Here is a 17,748-nt window from a genome sequence, read left to right as displayed (position 1 = left end):
TACGGCTGGCTGAGAGGAAGGCTGGATGGATATTTGTGGTTATGCTCTGCTGACGTGCCAGCGCTAATCCCCAAACTCAGGACCCCCCGGTCCTGACCCGTGTGTTGTGTCAGAGAGCCCAGAGGTACTGAGTGTGTGGCATCTGGGTTGTTTGGGGGGGGGGGCAGAAGATGTGATCTGTGGGGGTCAGCGGGGGACTGGTATAAGGTGTAGCGGAATTAGCCAAGAACAGAGTGAGACATTGTTCACAGAACAGTTTCCCCAGGCGCTGAGGCCCCCACCGGAAAGGGTGGGTGGCTACGCCAGACCACAGCCTTCCCTGACCACAGGCCTGGCTGCACTGAGACCCTTCCAGTTGGGTGCTTTGCCTCAGAAGTTGCTCTGGCTTCCCAGGCATGAAGATCCTACTAAGTGACCTCCAGCCTCTGCAGCCTGAGGCCAGGCTCACAAAGTGACTTTGGATCCCGACCAGACAGGATCAGCACCTTCCATGGATGGGACTAGCCCTCAATAGGAGTTCTCTGGAACAAGAGATCTTGCATGCTCCATCATGCTCCCAAGTGTCAAAGCCAGCAGAGGAATGCCCTTCCTTACACAAGGCAAGGCCGAGGCCGGCAGGAAGGCAGTGGTGTGTCATCCAGGAGAGGGATTTTGTGTGATGTTTTCCTGTGATGAGCTGCTGAGGTGACGTGGAAGGCAGCTGGCTCTGGTGAGACAGGAACAGGCGTGAACAGGGCTCCTTATCCCTGTTGAGTAACCAAGGTGGCCACCTACCCTCTTCGAGACTCCATATCCTCTAAAGCCAGCAAGAACATCCTGCCACAGAGGGCAGTGTGATTAGAAAATGAGTCAGAGTTCCTGGAGTTGACCTGGGTTCTTCTCCAGCTCTTCTCCAAAATAGCTACATGATCCTGGACAACTCAGATTCTTCTAGAACAAAGAGCTGGGTAAACCTTCCTTGTGGGGTTGTTGGAAAAACAGATCGGTTGCTCTAGGCTTGGCACCACGCTCACACACGGTATGCTTCTGCTCCCCTCCCTCCACCTCGGTCCCCCATTTTGCATCACACACTGATGCAGATGTTGCTGTGAGGGTTCTTTTGTGGATGCGATTGAAATCCAGAATGAGTTTGCATTAGGTAAAAGACGACCCCACCTGATGGGCATGGGCCTGTCTTCATGTCTGTGTAAAGCTAAGGTTTCCCTCAAGAAGCCAGTTTGCTCGTGCATGCCAGGCTGCCTGACCTGGACCCAGCAGTCCTTGTCTGCCCCTTCCTGAGGGCCTATTTATCCCTCTGGGTTAGTTAGGCTTCTCCAGAGACAACCAGCAGGCCATGTGTATGAGCATCTATGTACATGTGTGAGTGTGCCTGTGTGCATTTGCATATTTGTATACACAAGAAAGGATTTATTATTTCTTATACAAAGAACTGGCTCGTGTGGTTAAGGAGTTTGACCATTTCCCCGATCAGCAAGCTGGAAACCGACACAGACAATGTGTTGGCTCAGATCTGAAGGTATGAAGAAACAGATAACACAGTTCCAAGGCAGCTGGGCAGGAAGCGCTCTCCTTCACTCCTGGGATGCTTCGTCTTTTTTCCCTCTTCTTATATCTGACTGGTTGGATGAACCGCCACCCACCCCAACCCTCAATGGTGAGGCCACGTGCTTCAGTCATCCCATTGATTCAGATGTGAATCCCATCCAACAACAGCCTTACAGAAAGAACAATGTTTAACAAAATATCCAGGCGCTCCTTAGCCCAGTCAAGTTGGCCCCTAAAGTTAACCATCACCCTTGCGGATTTCAGACTCGCCTTGTGTAATGGTTGGTTTTGTCAACTTGTGGTAAACCTAGACCTACTGTGGAACAGGGGGATCATAATTGAGAAAATGCCTCAGCAACATTGCCCTCAGGTAAGTTCTTAAGGCATTTTCTTGATTGATGATTGGTGTGGAAGAGCCTTGCCCACTGTGGGCTGTGTCACCCCTGGGCAGGTGGGCCTGGATGGTGTCGGAAAGTAGGCTGAGCAAGCTAGTAAGCAGCATCCCTGCATGACTTCCAGACCTACCCTGACCTCCTTCAACAATGGACTGATGAACTGCGGTTTGGAACTGTAGCTGAAATAATCCCTTTCTTCGCTGAGATGCTGAGGTCATGGGTCTTCATTGTATAATAAATAATAAATGCTTTCTTGTGTATTCAAATATGCAAACACACACACACACACACACACACACACACACACACACATAGATGCTCACACACACAGCCTGCTGGTTCTGTCTCTGGAGAAGCCTACCTAACCCAGAGGGATAGATTGGCCCTCAGGAAGGGCAGACAAGGACTGCTGAGTGCAGAGCTGAGGGAAGCGGCCATGCACAAGCAAACTGGCTTCATGAAGGAAAGCCCAGCTTTACAGAGAGATGCAGATAAGCCTCATGGGTTTGCATACAGCACACCATTGGGAAACCCAAAGAGACCTGTCTTAGAAGGAACCTAAGTCATGGCAGGTTTTTCCACAGCTCCAAAAGGGTCCAAGAAACAGCTGAACCCCCTCTGAGATGCTACCACCAGACTCACTACAAGCAGGTAGGCTTCTTTGGGTACCACATGTGCAAAAGAGGACCCCACCCTCCCACATAGCTCCATTCCATTGCAAGCCTTCTACTAAACACTTTACCAAAGGACAAACCCAGGCCTCACTCACAATAGCCCTCTGAGGTTGCTATTGTTTTCCCTCACTTCGCAGAAGGACAAAGTCACAGGGAAACTTACAATCCCATAGCCAGGAAGTGGAGAACTGTAAACTCCATCTGAGCCAGGTTGCGCAACTGTGGGCCAGCTGCTTGTAGAGAGTGTGGAGGAGGATTTCGAATGTGGGTTCTGTCTAGATTTTTCCCTCTTTACAAGATGAAGTATGGGCCACTGATGGGTGTAACTCAGGGGTGGAGCACTTAGTCAGCATGTACAAGGTTCTAGGTTCAATCCCTGGTGGAGGTAATAAAAAAAAAAAAAGATTGAGTGTGGGCCTACTTGAGCTTGGATCTCAGTTTGAATTCCAGCTTTAACTCTCTCTCTCTCTCTCTCTCTCTCTCTCTCAAGATTTGTTTTATTTTTTATCTGTAATTATATGTATGTATATGAACCTGCCATGCATTTAATGCAGGCAGCCGAGCAGGCCAGGGACAACTGAGATGTGAGATGGAGTCACAGGTAGTTGTGCGCTACCTAATGTGGATGCTGGAAACTCAGTTGAACTGAACCTGGATCCTCTGCAAGAGCAGCATGCACTTTTAACTGCTGAGCCATCTCTCCAGCCAAGAGTTGACTCTTGAATATCTGCTTCATCTGTGTGTTCTGAGTACATGGGAGTGTCTGACAAATATCAATCATCATGTTTTTTTTTTTTTTCCTTTCTGGGTCTCCACTTTCTGTTTTATGAGTATCTTAAAACTAATTTAAATTTTTTTCTTTAAAAATTACTTGTTTTTATTTTATAGATATGAGTGTAGATATGTAAGTATGTGTAGATAGGTGCTATATGCGTGCTTGGTACTCCCAGGGCCAGAAGAGGGCATTTGGAGTTGTGGATGATTGTGAGGCCACCATGTGGGTGCTGGGGACAGAAGCAGGTCCTTTCCAGGAGCCCCCAGTGCAAGTAGCTGACCAGCAAGCTCTGAGGACCTGCCTGTCTCCCATCTTGCCACTGCTGGGATTCCAAGCAAATAGTACAACACCTGGCTTTCCCATGGGTTCTGGGGAATTAGGTCTTCATGGTTTTAAGGCCAGCACTTGTGGGTGATGGTGGCATGTGCTGTGTCTTTCATTCAAGCCTGAGCAGATCCCTGTGAGTTCGAGGCCAGCCTGGTCTATGGAATGAGCTCCAGGACAGCCAGGGCTACACAGAGAATCCCTGTCTCGAAAACCAAAACCAAAACCAAACCAAAACAAACAAGGTCAGCATTTCACTGACTGGCTATTTTCATCTTTGCTGACTGGAGCATCACCCTCTTCACTAGTGACTGGGCCATCTCCCTCTTCACTAGTGGGCCATCTCCATCATTCTGTTTGTTTTCTTTTGTTTGTTTGTTTTGAGGGAAAGTCTTATTATGGAGCCCTGGTTTGGAATTCCCTATGGTGTTCAGCCTGTCTTCAGACTTGTGGGAATCCTCCTGCCTCTGTCTCCTAAGTGTCTGGATCACAGGCATGCATCATCATTTAATGTCACTTCCTTTCTTTGTCACCCACTGTGGAAAATACACTCCTCTCTTCTACTACCTTCCCCCCATCCTGGGTGGGCGGGGTCAGGGGAGAAACATCTGAAGCCAAAGAAAATGAGTGCAAAGAAGTCAGGCAGGAAGAAAGGGACAAAGAGCAGGCTGTCCCCTCTTAACCGTCTTTCTTGTCATGACATTCTCGAGATTCTGCTCAGTGGTGACGCCATGAGGGAAAAACCATTCAGATCAGAAAGGATCTGTCTTTGTTTTTTTGTTTTTTTGTTTTGTTTTGTTTTTTTCGAGACAGGGTTTCTCTGTGTAGCCCTGGCTGTCCTGGCACTCACTTCGTAGACCAGGCTGGCCTCGAACTCAGAAATCCGCCTGCCTCTGCCTCCAGAGTGCTGGGATTAAAGGCGTGCGCCACCACGCCCGGCTGAGAGGATCTGTCTTTGTACCAGGAGTATACGATGAGCGCCTTTCTTGGAAGCGTTGGAGATTGATGATTGTGTATGTGGTAGGCAAGTGTTAGACCACTGAGCTGCAGCCCTGGTTCTGACACGATCTTGTATCTAGAAAGCCACTAAACAATTAGAATGACTAAGTTCAACAAGAGTGGTGAGGCGGCTCAGCTGGTAAGAACACGTGCCTGGCAAACCTGATGACCTGAGTTGGATCCCTGGAGCCTAGGTTAAAAAGCTGGAGGCTGAGGCTTGAGTCCATAATCACAGCACTCGTATGGAGAGATGGGAGTCAGACACAGGAAGATTGGCTACAAGTGCAGCTACATAGTGCAGTGCAGGGAGCAAAAGACCCTGCCTCAAACACAAGGTGGAGAGAGAACCAACTGCCCAAAAGGTGTCCTCTGATCTCTCCACACATACCAAGGCACCCATGTGCCCACAGTCTCAGTGTCTGTCTGTCTGTCTGTCTGTCAGTCAAGTAAACAGGTAAATCTTTAAACGAATAAGTTTAACTTGAGAGGCATTTCAGGAATCAGAGGCAGGTGGATCTGTGAATTCAAGGCTAGCCTGGTCTACAGAACTAGTTCCAGGATAGCCAGGGCTTACACAGAAAAACCTTGTCTAGAAAAGCAAGACAAACAAACAAACAAACAAAGAAACAGAAAAACAAAAAAATAAATTTAACAAGTTCATATGGTACAAGATAAATATAGAAAATATGACTTGCATTGTCTGTATAGTCACAGAGAATCATCCAAGATTAAGAGAACAGTTACGCTTGCTGTGGAATTAAAGAAGAACAAAACACAGAGACATAATTTAACAGAAGAAGAACAAAACTTACAAAGCTATAAAGCATTGGAAAGAAATACCTAAATAGGTGGAAAATACCATCTGTTCATGGGCTGGAAGACACATTACTGAGGTTAAAATGACAGTACTTCTCAACCCCGTGACCTAGTGTTTCTGAGCTGAGTTTCTCATCTTTTAGCAAACAGGCAGTGAGAGGAGTTCAGCTCGTGAGCGTGGACATGCAAGATGCCTACGTGAAGTGTTTAACAGAGCTGGCCCCAGGGGCGAGCCTCGGGTGGGGTAGGGAAGCAGGGTCAAGTCATGCAAGTAAGCATTAGGGTCCCATGCTCTCCCAGGTCCCCCTTGGGGAAGGCAGGCCCGATGGAGCTTGAGTTTGCAGATTGGGTTTGGCAGAGCTCAGTGGGCTGATAATAAATGAACAGGAAAGGAGAGTCCATTACATAGGAATGTCTAGGGAGGGGGTGGGAAAGGAGTCGGCTTCCCTTCCAGCACCAGCCAGCTCTGCAGCCTTGATTGATGTGCCTTACACCACGGCAGCCTCCAGGCCTGGTGGAAGGAAGCCCCTTCGCTCACCCCTCCTGGAGCAAGGCCAGCAGCCAGATGTTCCCAGCCTTTGGGGGAACTAAGGTGGGGGGAGGGCCGGCCAGCAGCATGCCAAAGGGCAGCTGCCCAGATGCTGGGCTTCTCTGCCTTCTCTGCAACTGGGCTCAGGGAGCTTTGGCTCTGTGTCTGGTTTGGGTCAGCTGCTGGGACTACCATCCTGGGGATGGTAGTCGTTACTCACCCTGTCCTGGTCGAGGTACACAGCTGCCCAGGAAAGAGCTTCCAGCACCAGAGCGGAGCATCTGACTGCCCCCAAATCCTTGAGTTGTTATGGCCAGAGCCACAGAGCTGTGCTCAAGGGCTGACACAGCTGAGGCCCTTGGATTTGTTTGTTGGAGTATGGATCTCCAGGCAGATTCCAGGATGTTCAGAGAAGGTTCTACCAGGAGGTACCAAGGGAGACCCAGAGTGTATGGTTGCAGGAACTCATCTCAGGCATGGTGACCCACCTCTTGGCTTTTCTGCGATTTTAGTATTAAATGAGGAATAACAGTAAGAAAAACATATGTGCATACACACACACACACAAAGAGAAAGAGAGAAGGAGAAGGAAGAAGAAGAAGAAGAAGAAGAAGAAGAAGAAGAAGAAGAAGAAGAAGAAGAAGAAGAAGAAGAAGAAGAAGAAGAAGAGAGCACTAAGTATCACCCTGAGATATTAAATACTACTGAGGATAAAACATAGCACTAAGATACTTGCCCAGCATTTTTGAAGCCTCAGTTTCCAGTAAACTAAATTAAAAGCAAACTAAAAGCAAATTTCAGGGACTGGGGATGTAACTTAGTAGGTACAGTGATTGTCTAGAATTTTCAGAGTCCCCAGCACCACATAAACCAGATGTAATGGCCCACATCTGTAACTACAACACGAAAGTCAATGTCATCCTTAGCCACCTAGTAAGTTCAAGGTCAAAATGCACTGTGTAAAATAATGTACCGGTAACATGCCAGTACAAATTCTTATATTCAGGTTCATGCGTGTAATATTTAGGTGTGCGTTAAAAAAAATCCCAACAAAATAAAACTAAGTTAATCGTTGCTGCCCATCCTTGGGAACATCCTGTTTACTCCAGCAGCTTTGAGCTTCTGCTGGTGTAAGGAGATGCAAATCTGCACTGCTCTGTTCAGGGGTTTTTCTGTGTGTGCACCTGTGCATTGGTGCCTTCAAAACCATGTAGTCAGGTGGCATGGTTTTGAGCATGCGTCTCTGAACATGCCTGCATTGCTTCTTTATGGTGAATTCCTCGAAGCAAAACTGCCAAACCAGCCAAGCTTATATGTGCAGCCTTCCATCCTCAGCCCTGGGGTTTTGTGGTTCAATACCTACCATGTCCCAGTTCCAGCTCTGGAAGAGTGTGGATGCTGGCTGAGGTGGCAAAGCCCTACCTGGGGCTGAGGGGGGGCCCAGAAACACATGCCTTCCACTGTTCTCTAGGAGCCCACAGTGTGGGGAAGTCCTGGGCAACGAAGACACCATGAATCATTTTGGTTTACACTTTCCCTACTGGGACCCGGGGAGCTGATGTCGCTATTCTCCTTGGTTCACCAGTCTCCATAATGGGGTTTTCTTGACAATCTGGTCTGGCCTGCAGGGACTCTATAGGCATCAGACTATGGTGGGCACAAGGCAAAAAAAAATGTTCATATCACAAATACTTGCCTTAGATACGGGCTTGTGCAGACTCCAGCCATAAACCCAGGAAGACCTGGTCAAGATAAGAACAACCCATCTTAGCCCAGGAATGAGTGACTAAGGAAGACCTGGATGCCCCTCTTAGGGGACATGGTTGTATGACAAAGCAGCTTGAGCTATATCACTTAGAGGAGGTTAAAGGTGGGACTTGAACTAGGTGATGATGGTTCAAGCCACCTTGGAACTCAAGAATCCTAAGAACTGTGCAGAACCAGGGCCTTCGTGATGGCATTGGACTGCACACACTCTCCTTTATTGGCATACAAATTAGCCATTGTCAGCAACTTCTCTGAGAACACACACACACACACACACACACACACACACACTTCCATTGCCTCATTGCACACGTCACTACACTCACACACACAATAAGAATGACACTTTGAGTAGCACATTCCATGATTTATTGTGCATTTGCTGAGTGCCACCCCACCGGTCCTTTCCTGGGCTTTGTTTGCCCCTCCCATTGTTAGTTTTAGCACACAAAGGGGGGGGGGTGACCTCACTTGACTAAGGTCACAGAGGTGTGGAACCAGAGAGCCCCACCCTATATACACACTGCTTCTTGTCCACTCAGACACACCACACCCCCTCCGTCTCTTTACTTGCCTCCTTCCTGTCCAGTCCAGGCCGAGGGCTTGCCACCCCTACACCCCTCCAACTCCCTAACCCCACCCTCCCAGGCCTCACCCAGCCCTTGGTACACAGCTGAACAGACCCAGCTTGTCCACATAGGCAGCTGGAGACACAGTAAATCCAGGCTATAAACCACCTTCTTAGTTTCTTGTGTAGACAGAGTTTACAAAGTTTTCTTTTTTCCCCTTCCCTGGTTCTGAACTTAAGTAGAAGGAGGCAGAGGCCACTGCCTCGGGCTACTGAGTTCTTTTTTCTTCCCGATTCTCTCTCCCCTGTCCTCTTTTGCCCTCTGAAGCCAACCTCAGGGACCTATCTTCTGTGTGTGTGTGGCACTAGGCTTGGCTCTGTGTGATGGATGGGAACCCAGTCTCCTGACCCCAGGAAGCCAGTATCTCATCCAATCGTAAGAGACACAGAAGGAAGAGGTTTGCTCAAGGTCACACAGGAACTGAGTGACAGAGCCAGACAAAACAGGGAAAACTCCCTCTGTCCAGGTCAGGGCTCTATCTGGGAGCCCAGCCTGAGAACCAATGACCCAGAGTGTCTTATGCTGCCCTCCAGATTCAAGGCTGAGCCACTGAAGGCTGAGTTCAAAGTATCCCTGACTAACCACAGCTCCAAAGCCTCAGACACATTCTATGTATTTTCTTGCTAATTGCCCCCCCCAAACTTAACAAGCTGGTGTTACACAGTTGTTCTCTTCTGTTGTGTTGTAGCTACAGGAAGGTTCACAGCCAGCCACTAAGATTTGAGTCTGTTCTCCCAAACCCAAACTCTCCATCTAAGCTCGACTGTTTCGTTTGAGGAGGGCTTTGGCAAGTAGCTGGGCATGAGTAGGACTTACAGAGGATAGGAGGAGAGGGAAACATCTGGATCATGGGTGCTGTTTGAGCAGATATAGAGGCATAGAAAAATGCCTGGGGAATTCTGGTACCGATTGGGACAGGGCAGCCCAAATGAGCTCTTGGCACCCCCAAATCTCAGCCTTCTCAAAAGAAGTCCCAGCAAAGCAGTCTATTTCTGTGTCCCCTAGGTCTGGAAGCTCATTAGATTCTGCTGGTGGTGGCCTCAGAGGCTCCGAGCTGAGCAAAGGTCTCTTTGGCATCATAAACCGGCCCACATGGAAGGAGGAGCCATGACAACTCCTGTGGCTGTGCCAGCTTCAGAGAGGGACACTGCCAGGGATGGGCTAATGTACCAGACTCAAGGTCCTTGACACACGTCAGCATCAAGGGCTTTGGCATGTATTAACCGTGGCTGGGCAGTGCTCCAGGCCTGCAGAGGTGAGTTTAGGCAAGATTGCCCTTGGCCTCGGTGGGCTGAGGGGACTGTGGGCTGGAAAATGGGATGGGAGGAGGGAAATCCCGCCGTTACCAGTTGTCTTTGTAGGGTGGAGCCTGGGAGTCCTGTACTGTGATATGCTCCCTTAAATCCCCAAAGCACAGAAGCCAACTCCAGGAAGCAGTAGATGATTCAGGCAGAAAGTCTTCCTTAAAGAGTCCAATCCATGAGAGCCTGCTCCGGCAAGTCTTCTTCCATCCCTGTTCTCCTTCCATACAAACATAGGCTACCTCAACATCCCTTCCACCGGTGGGGTTCTTTTTGCTTTAGGTTTTTTGAGACAAGGTTTCTCTGTGTAGTCCTGGTTGTCCTGGAACTCATTCTATAGACCAGGCTGGCCTTGAACTCAGAGATCTACCTGCCTCTGCCTCCTGGGTGCTGGGATTAAAGGCGTGCGCCACCATCACCTAGCTCCACAGCTGGGCTTCTTATGTCACAATTTTCTAACTCCACTCTGAGCTGTAGTGTGCTAGGATTGATTTTGTGTCCCTTGTGGTTCTGAGAAGGCAGATGTGTCTGTTGTGTTCCCTGAGAGTAGCCTCAGGCCTTGGAGTAAAATAAGAACCCAAGAAATACTTGATAAATAAATGTCTAGGTTGATGCTTATATGGATGTGGGTGGATGGATGGGTAGGTGGGTGGATGGATGGGTAGGTTTATGTATGTATGTATGCATGCATGTATGTATGTATGTATGTATGTATGTATGTATGTATATATAGATGGATGGGTGGGTGGATGGACGGATAGGTTATGTATGTATGTATGTATAAATGGATGGGTGGGTAGATGAATGAATGGGTGGATGGATGGATGAATGGGTGGATGGATAGGTGTATGCATGTATGTTATGTATGTATGTATGTATGTGTATGTAGATGGATGGGTGGGTGGATGAATGGATTGGATGGATGGATGGATGGATGGATGGATGTAAGAGTGAGCAGGAAACTGACTGCGTAGGTGGACAGTGACTGGTTAGGTAAAAAGATGGGCACACAATGGATACTGGAAAGGTGGGTGGGGAAATGTGAGGTAACATAAAATTATATGAGAGAAACTCAAGGGCATTAGACTAGCAGCCTGCTACTAAGCATGAAACTCTAAACTGTGAGGGTCAGGCGTTTCTTTATTGTATTGCTGAAATAAAGCACAGATCAGAAAGGACATTATATCGTTATCAGAAGGGACAGTTCTAGACCTTACCGCTCATATGCCCTGAGAAGTAAAGTAGATGCACCCAAGGTCACACAGCAAATTAAGTGACCCCAATGCTTGCCTCCTCACCCCCTCAAAAAGGCCTCTAAGAACAGGGTCACGGTTCTAGTTTCAGCCAGTCTCTTCTGAGCTTCTGGGTGACCTGAGACAAGCTATTGGAATTTCATTTTTCTTTTGGGAACAACAAATGCTGGGACTCTACCCGGGTCAGGAATCTAGCATTTCCTTTGCTTCCTTGACAAGGCCTACTGTGCAGGGGTTGGCAGACCTGTTTCGGTTGCCTTTCTCATCCCTTTCACAAAGACCTGTGAAGCTAACAAGGTGGATCCAAGCCTTGAATTGGAGTGAGGTGTAGGGTGGGAGGACTAGCCTTGGTCTCTCTCTGGAGCCAGCCTGGCCACCTTCCATATGGCCACCTGAGGAGCACCCTACGTGCTGTGTTGGGTTTCTGGCTCCACACGGCTATTTAGAACATGCTCACTACCCTGGACTCCTGAAGCCCTCTAGCCCCTGATGCTAGGAGGATGCCCTCCCAGCTAAGACGGGGGGAAGGCTCCCATGTAGGGAGGGAATGGGTCTCCATGGTTGCTACAGAAACAAGTAGATCTTAAGATGTTTATAACCCCAAACACAGAAGGCCATGGAGTCGGCATGGAAGAAAGAGATTTTTATGCTGACCATGTTGGGATTGGGGTAGCACATGACAGCTGTACTAGACTGGGGTGCAGGCAGAAAGAGACAGAGAGGTAGGGCGGTGCTTATAAGGCCATAAAGCCAGGCTGACCTCTGGACTTTATCCTCTATAAAGGAAAGAATGATGTTTCTATAAAAAGCTCTCATGTACTCCTGACATTGACAAATTCCTACTGCGTAACCACTGTAAAGGGAAAATAAACCTGAATCGTACGAGTGAATGTATGAAGGTAAATCTAGGGGTGGCATCTGCAGGTACTCGTAAGAAATAATCACGAAAGCACATGTTAGACACAATGGTGTGTATAGTATGCGACTGCTTGTAAAATGGAGCGGAGGAGCTCAGAGGTACGGTGTTTGCCTAGCATAGGTGATGTGCAAGTGTCTTGATATTATTTCCAGTTGATATTGCTTCCTTCCACAAATGGTCCTGCAATGGACATCTGCTGGTGAAACCGTCTTTGAGCATAGGGGCCAGCACAAATGTCAGATAGCTTCTGGGAACTGCTGTTGCAGACTAGGCGGTGCATACATAGACTTCAGTAGATACCAGCAGATTGTCATCTGCATGGTCTAGTGAATTGCTGCTGATACTCTTGGCAGGGAGTGGGGGCCACTGAGCCGTAGAGTCTCAGTGGGTCAAGGGATCGTCTAGTGACTTTATTCCAAGTCCCCACGATCCCTTTTCAAGTCCTGAGCTGTGGCGCTGGTGCTGCCTGGAGCAGCAAGAGAGGAGTCCAGGGGATAGAGTTCCTCTGCTGTTGGAGAAGTCCCCGCCCCTGGGCTATGCAAGGACCCACATCATCCAGGGGGAGAGGACAGACTGCCAGCAGCTGCGAGGGGCTGAGTTCAGCCAAAGCCCACACGAAGGGCTGCCAGAAGTTCCTTCTTTTCATTTTTCCAAGTCTTGTGCTTTGGGCTGGGTCACAGTGTCATCCTCATGTTTCCTATTACTCTTCAAGGCTCCCTTCAAAGCACCAGCCGCACAGGCCCTTTGATGTCTGGGCCGAGCCTGCCTCCGCCTGGGGGAGACACATCTTGCCGGGGTACACAGCTCGAGATGGTCCCCAGGCCTTTCCCCCATGTCTTCTCCAGGATCCCCATCCGGCTGAAGCTATGGGTTCCTGACTAAGCTGAATGGCCCTCTGATGGATGGAACCTGGAACGAGAAACGGAGGGCAGTAAGGGCAAAGGGCTGTGCCAGGCCCCAGTTTGAATGGGAAGAGCTCAAAGCTGGCAATATCGTAGGAGCCTGGCAGATTTTGTTACCTTCCATCTCTCTCCATTTCCCTTACCTCACTTCCTGGAACTCTCAACACCGATGTAGCTGGGGACAGTGGTTATCTGTGGGTGTCTAAGTCACCCTACCTAGGTCCAAACCCTGAGCTTTGTCCCTAGTATATAGTAGCTAGGTGGTTTTGGGAAAACTACTAACCCAGTAGGCCATCTTTAAAGAAAACGGTCATTTCCCCACTTTGCCACTTAGAACATTTCTGTCATGGTGAAAATAGGGAGACGATAGGGCGTCCTGCACATGTGCCTGGTCTGTGAGGAGACTCAAACAGGACAGCTTTGTGACCACCAGTGATGACAAAGGTATGGTGAGGGGGATTTTGAGAAAAGGTTCAGCTAACTGCCCCCTGGCTGTCCCTTCATGGTCTGAAGACTCACTGCGGCCTTTGGCCTTCCGTGCAAAGGGAGAATTATCCCCTTCTCTGCTCCTACTCCCAACCTCCTGCCTCTCTCTGATTCCACAGTTCTCTGCTCTGAGCCCCAGGCTCGGAGGGGGTCGGGGAGGAGAAGGAGAAGGTGCCAGGCAGGGGTGGGGGGGCAGGCTCTGTCTGGGCCGGAAGGGGCCTGATAGGTGGGGGGGGGTGGGGGGCAGCATCTGGAAGCCTGCAGCCCAGGACTCTTGGAGGCAGCCAGAGTAGAAAGGGGGTGGGGTGGGGTGGTTTCCTGGCAAGGCAGAAAAGGTTTGGATTTGACTTGGGAACACAGTGAGAAGTGCCTGACGGCTGCCGCCTCAGAAACGGTCTCTGAAGTCAAGCTGGCCGGGGAGGCTGTTTTCTATAAAGGGGCTCCAGGGACTTGCTGATGGAGAGTGGGTTGGAACCTCGCCCCTGCAATCATAGAGTGCAGACCCTGGCACTTCCTGCAGGCCTTCCAGACCTATAGGCTGAGTGTTCACTGGAACCGGAGGACCAAGGCCCCTGGGGCCCAGAGGAGAAAAGAGACAAGCACTTTTACTCTAGCCTGGGTCCTGTTGGGCTCCAGCATTCAGCTTTGTCTTATCCCTGTTTAGCCCGCGACATTACTTGTATAGCCTTTTTTCTTTAGAGTGAGTCACTTAAAACACCTTGAACACACTTATTTCACTATAAATGGAAGACTCTATTCCAGGACATAGCGACTGTATAGGTTAGATACAATAAAAACAGAGCAATGTTCTTAAGTGGTCCTCAGTGCCTGAGATTGCTCTTCACTCTAATTTAAAAACAGGGAGATCAATACGTATGAGGGCTTCGGGGAAACCAAGAGTCCTCGCCATTATACCTGCCAGGTAAAATGCAAGATATGTAGTTAAATTTGAATACTAGAAGATGATTGACTTTCATTAGTCATGCAAAGAGAAGCCTCCATCGATGGTGCGCGCCATTGCTGGAGGCAAGACTCCATCACTAATGAATAAGAATTAATTATCCTTGTTGGTAGTGCTGGTGATCAAACTCTACCTGGGCCTCTTGCCTTCTAGGCAAGCATTCTACCACTGAACTCTGCTCCAAACTCAACAACAAGTAATTTTGTTGCATAAGTACATCCCAGCTAATGGATAATCATACTTACACTGAAAAAAAAAAGTTGTCTCAGTTCAGACTTAATGGGGCAGCTGTGTTTTTATTTGCTAAATCTGGCAACCTCGGTGAATGAAATAAAATTTTAAAAATTATTTTTTTAGATTTATTTGTTTTATGTGCATGTGTGTTCTGCTTGCACGTATGTATGTGTGCCATATGTGTGCCTGATGCCTTTAGAAGTTGGAAGAGGGTGTTGGATGTCCTGGAACTGGAGTTATAGGTGGCTGTGAGCCACCATGTGGGAATCAAACCAGAGGGTCCTCTGGAAGAGCAAGAAGTACGTTTAAACTGCTGAGCTATCTCTCCAGACCCAACAATAAAGTTTTTAAAGGAACAACTTTCTCATGGCTAAGAATGTAGATGTTACACGTGGTGTTTCTAGGTCATGAAAAATAATTTCGAGAAAGCTTGTTCTGATTCAAGGTTTTGTTAGACCACCGTATGCAGCCATGAGGGATTAAAGGTAGGAATGAACGTTCCAGGCAGCTGGGGGAGTTTCTGAAAGGCATGGGGTGGGGGGACAAGGCAACACTGGGGCTGGCCCTGGAGGTCGGTCAGTGAAGCCTCAGGGAAGACAGCTTGACCCAGCTTTCAAAGGACAGAGAGGGCTTGTCTCTAAGTGTTACATATTTGTCTTCACACACAGCCTCTCAAGACAGAAAAGGCCTTTTGAGACTGTGTCCTTGACCACCTCCACCCGCCCCTGTGCACACGCCTCTCTGGGCTTCAGGTCTTGTCTCTAGTGATGGAGTTCACCATCTCCGGAGGCTTCTCTTGGCATGGGGGGTCTTCACTGGGTGAACACTCTTCTTAGACTGCACGGACCTTACTGGGGACTTAATGAGCGCCAAGCTCACTCTGCCCAGGGACCACTCTTGAGCAGCCAGCCTCTGTGCTGGAGGCTTCCTGGGGTCTGAGGAGACTCAGTTCTTTGAGCTATCCTTACAGTTTGGTCTTGCGATGGAATCTGGGGTGTTGTCTGGAGCAGTGCCACAGTGTGTGATGAGATGGGCAAGGGGGAGGTGGATTGTGTGCTTCCAGAAGAGGCCATGGCAGGGAGGGAGGCATGGATGCTTAGTCTGCAGCAATTGCAGCCAGAGCCATGGAGGCCTGGGTTCAGTGTTCCCTCTGCCTCTGGCTTTTCATTTTTCTGCACCTTACATATTTTCTTTTTTTTTTTAAAGATTTATTTATTTATTATATGTAAGTACACTGTAGCTGTCCTCAGGTACTCCAGAAGAGGGCATTAGATTTCGTTACGGATGGTTGTGAGCCACCATGTGGTTGCTGGGATTTGAACTCGGGACCTTCGGAAGAGCAATCGGCGCTCTTAACCACTGAGCCATCTCGCCAGCCCCCCATATTTTCTTTAATGTTCTCCTAGTGATCTCTTTGGGTTTCGGTTCTGACTTGTTAGACGCTTGGAGTTCAGGAGTAGGTAAGGTTCCTAGGCAGTGTGTGGGTTCAGAGAGATGACAGGAGTGGTGGACAGTGAATGGTGGTGACTAGGGGCTTAATGGGTGCCGGGAGGGGAGGGGGCTTCCAGCTTTGACAAGACAGGGGAGTTTGTTCATCAAGTCAGATGTGAGGCAGGACGTGGCTCTGCTGCTTCTGGCCTTGCCTTCTGCCAGCCTGTAGACCGTGACCGCCATGTGCCACTCAGACAGCTGGAAGACAGAGACACTCTGTGGAGTCCTGTGCACAGGCTGAGACTTGTGGCCGGCAGCAGACGGTTGGCTGGCAGGGCTGGAGGAGTGAGGCCAGAAAGGTGTTTATCATGGCTCAGAGCTGGGCCTAGCTGCCACATAAAGGGGCTTTCTCCTCATGCCCGTGTCTTGGGGCTAGGATCCTGGGCAAGGGGAGCTGAGACGCAATATCTAAAAGAGGGTGGTGTTGAACCTCTAAATTGCGTGGAATCCCTAAAGGCTAGCCAGCCCCTCCCCCACCCGGGGATTGTCTTTTCTGACAGATGGCTTTTTACTCCCCAGCTCTCTCTGTGACCCAGCTTCTGCTGCTGACCTTTGCCAAGGGCCTCCCCCCAGCCCTCCAGTCTGAGTTTTCCTAACTATATGAGGAAGAAGTAGACAGATGGTCAGTAAAGACCCTACTGGTCTCATATATACAGACTCCAGGCTCACCATGAACCCTACCATTGTGCTCTCACAACCTCAGGGTACCTTCTTATTTTTACCTTCTAATCGACACCACGATTACATGTATTTATAAGGTAAAGGACAATGTTTCAGTGGGTGGATCTGATCAGACAGGGTAATTAGCTTATCCATGTCACAAACGCTTATCATTCACTGCCTTGTGTAAGGCGCATTCACGTGCCTCTCTTCCAGCTCTGGAAGAGTTTGAAGTTCGTCACTATCAGCAACCCTATCCTCTAAGCGCGTCCCTAGAGATTTTTCCAGCTGATGCCCCAGCAGCTTGGGGAGGGGAGCCTGGCAAGCTTAGCCATCGGGTGATAGCCTTAAAACTCAAAGAAAAAGGTACCGTTCAGTTTGTACCAGCCTCTGTCCACAGCGCCTGACATCTTCAAGGGACAGCAGTGCGTTCCTGGAGGCTATCGAGGAAAGTTGGGGAGCCTAGAAGACAGAATATACTGAGAAGAGGGTAGCTAGAGCAGGCAGCATATTTTGATGAACTCCTCTTTGTGTAGATTTTGATGGAAGATGTATCTTGAGGAGAAAGAAAAGACTTGTGTATAAAAGTGTGGCTGGACCCTTGCTGCTGCTGGACTTCTGATAGGAGCCAAGAAGAACCCTCCGGTGAGTCACGCCAGCTCAAGGTCCAGTGCCTTCACCCAAGACTAAGCAAGTGCTTCTCGAGTCTCATGGGAGAGCTCGGGACTTGGATGCTTTAGACGTTTGTAGACCTTTTAGTATGTTTGGATTGGGGTGGAGGCTGAAAAACTGCCAAAAAAAAAAAAAAAAGAAAAAGAAAAAGAAAAAGAAAAAAAGACAAACTCCAAAAATGTCAGAATCACAAAGTGTTAAGGCTGGAAAGGTCTCTAGACACCATCTGCTTCACACCCCCCACCCCCCAACCCCCTTCCTGACTTTTAATGAAGAAAAACTGGGTAAATTTCTTTACCCAGAAAGGGGAAAGAATTTGGTCTGGGTCATTTAGCATCAGGGACAGTGGCAAAATGAGGTGAGTCTGCGCTTTGCTGACAGTTCCTACACAGCCTGCTTGCTGGGGTGGGAGCGTG

General features: G+C 48.9%; 1 long non-coding RNA gene across 1 annotated transcript; it reads left to right on the top strand.

Moving 5' to 3' along the window:
- Positions 1-9,688: 9,688 nt before the first annotated feature.
- LOC115029873 lies at positions 9,689-17,453 on the top strand. Its single transcript, XR_003835459.1, has 3 exons — positions 9,689-9,708; positions 15,916-15,969; positions 16,877-17,453. It is a non-coding gene; the product is annotated as an uncharacterized LOC115029873 (long non-coding RNA).
- The last annotated feature ends 295 nt before the right edge of the window (positions 17,454-17,748 follow it).

The sequence above is a fragment of the Mus caroli genome, chromosome 18 (assembly GCF_900094665.2).
Source record: "Mus caroli chromosome 18, CAROLI_EIJ_v1.1, whole genome shotgun sequence".
NCBI lineage: Eukaryota > Metazoa > Chordata > Mammalia > Rodentia > Muridae > Mus > Mus caroli.
The sequence above is the reverse complement of the archived record's forward strand: the minus strand, read 5'-3'. Positions and strand labels throughout refer to the sequence as shown.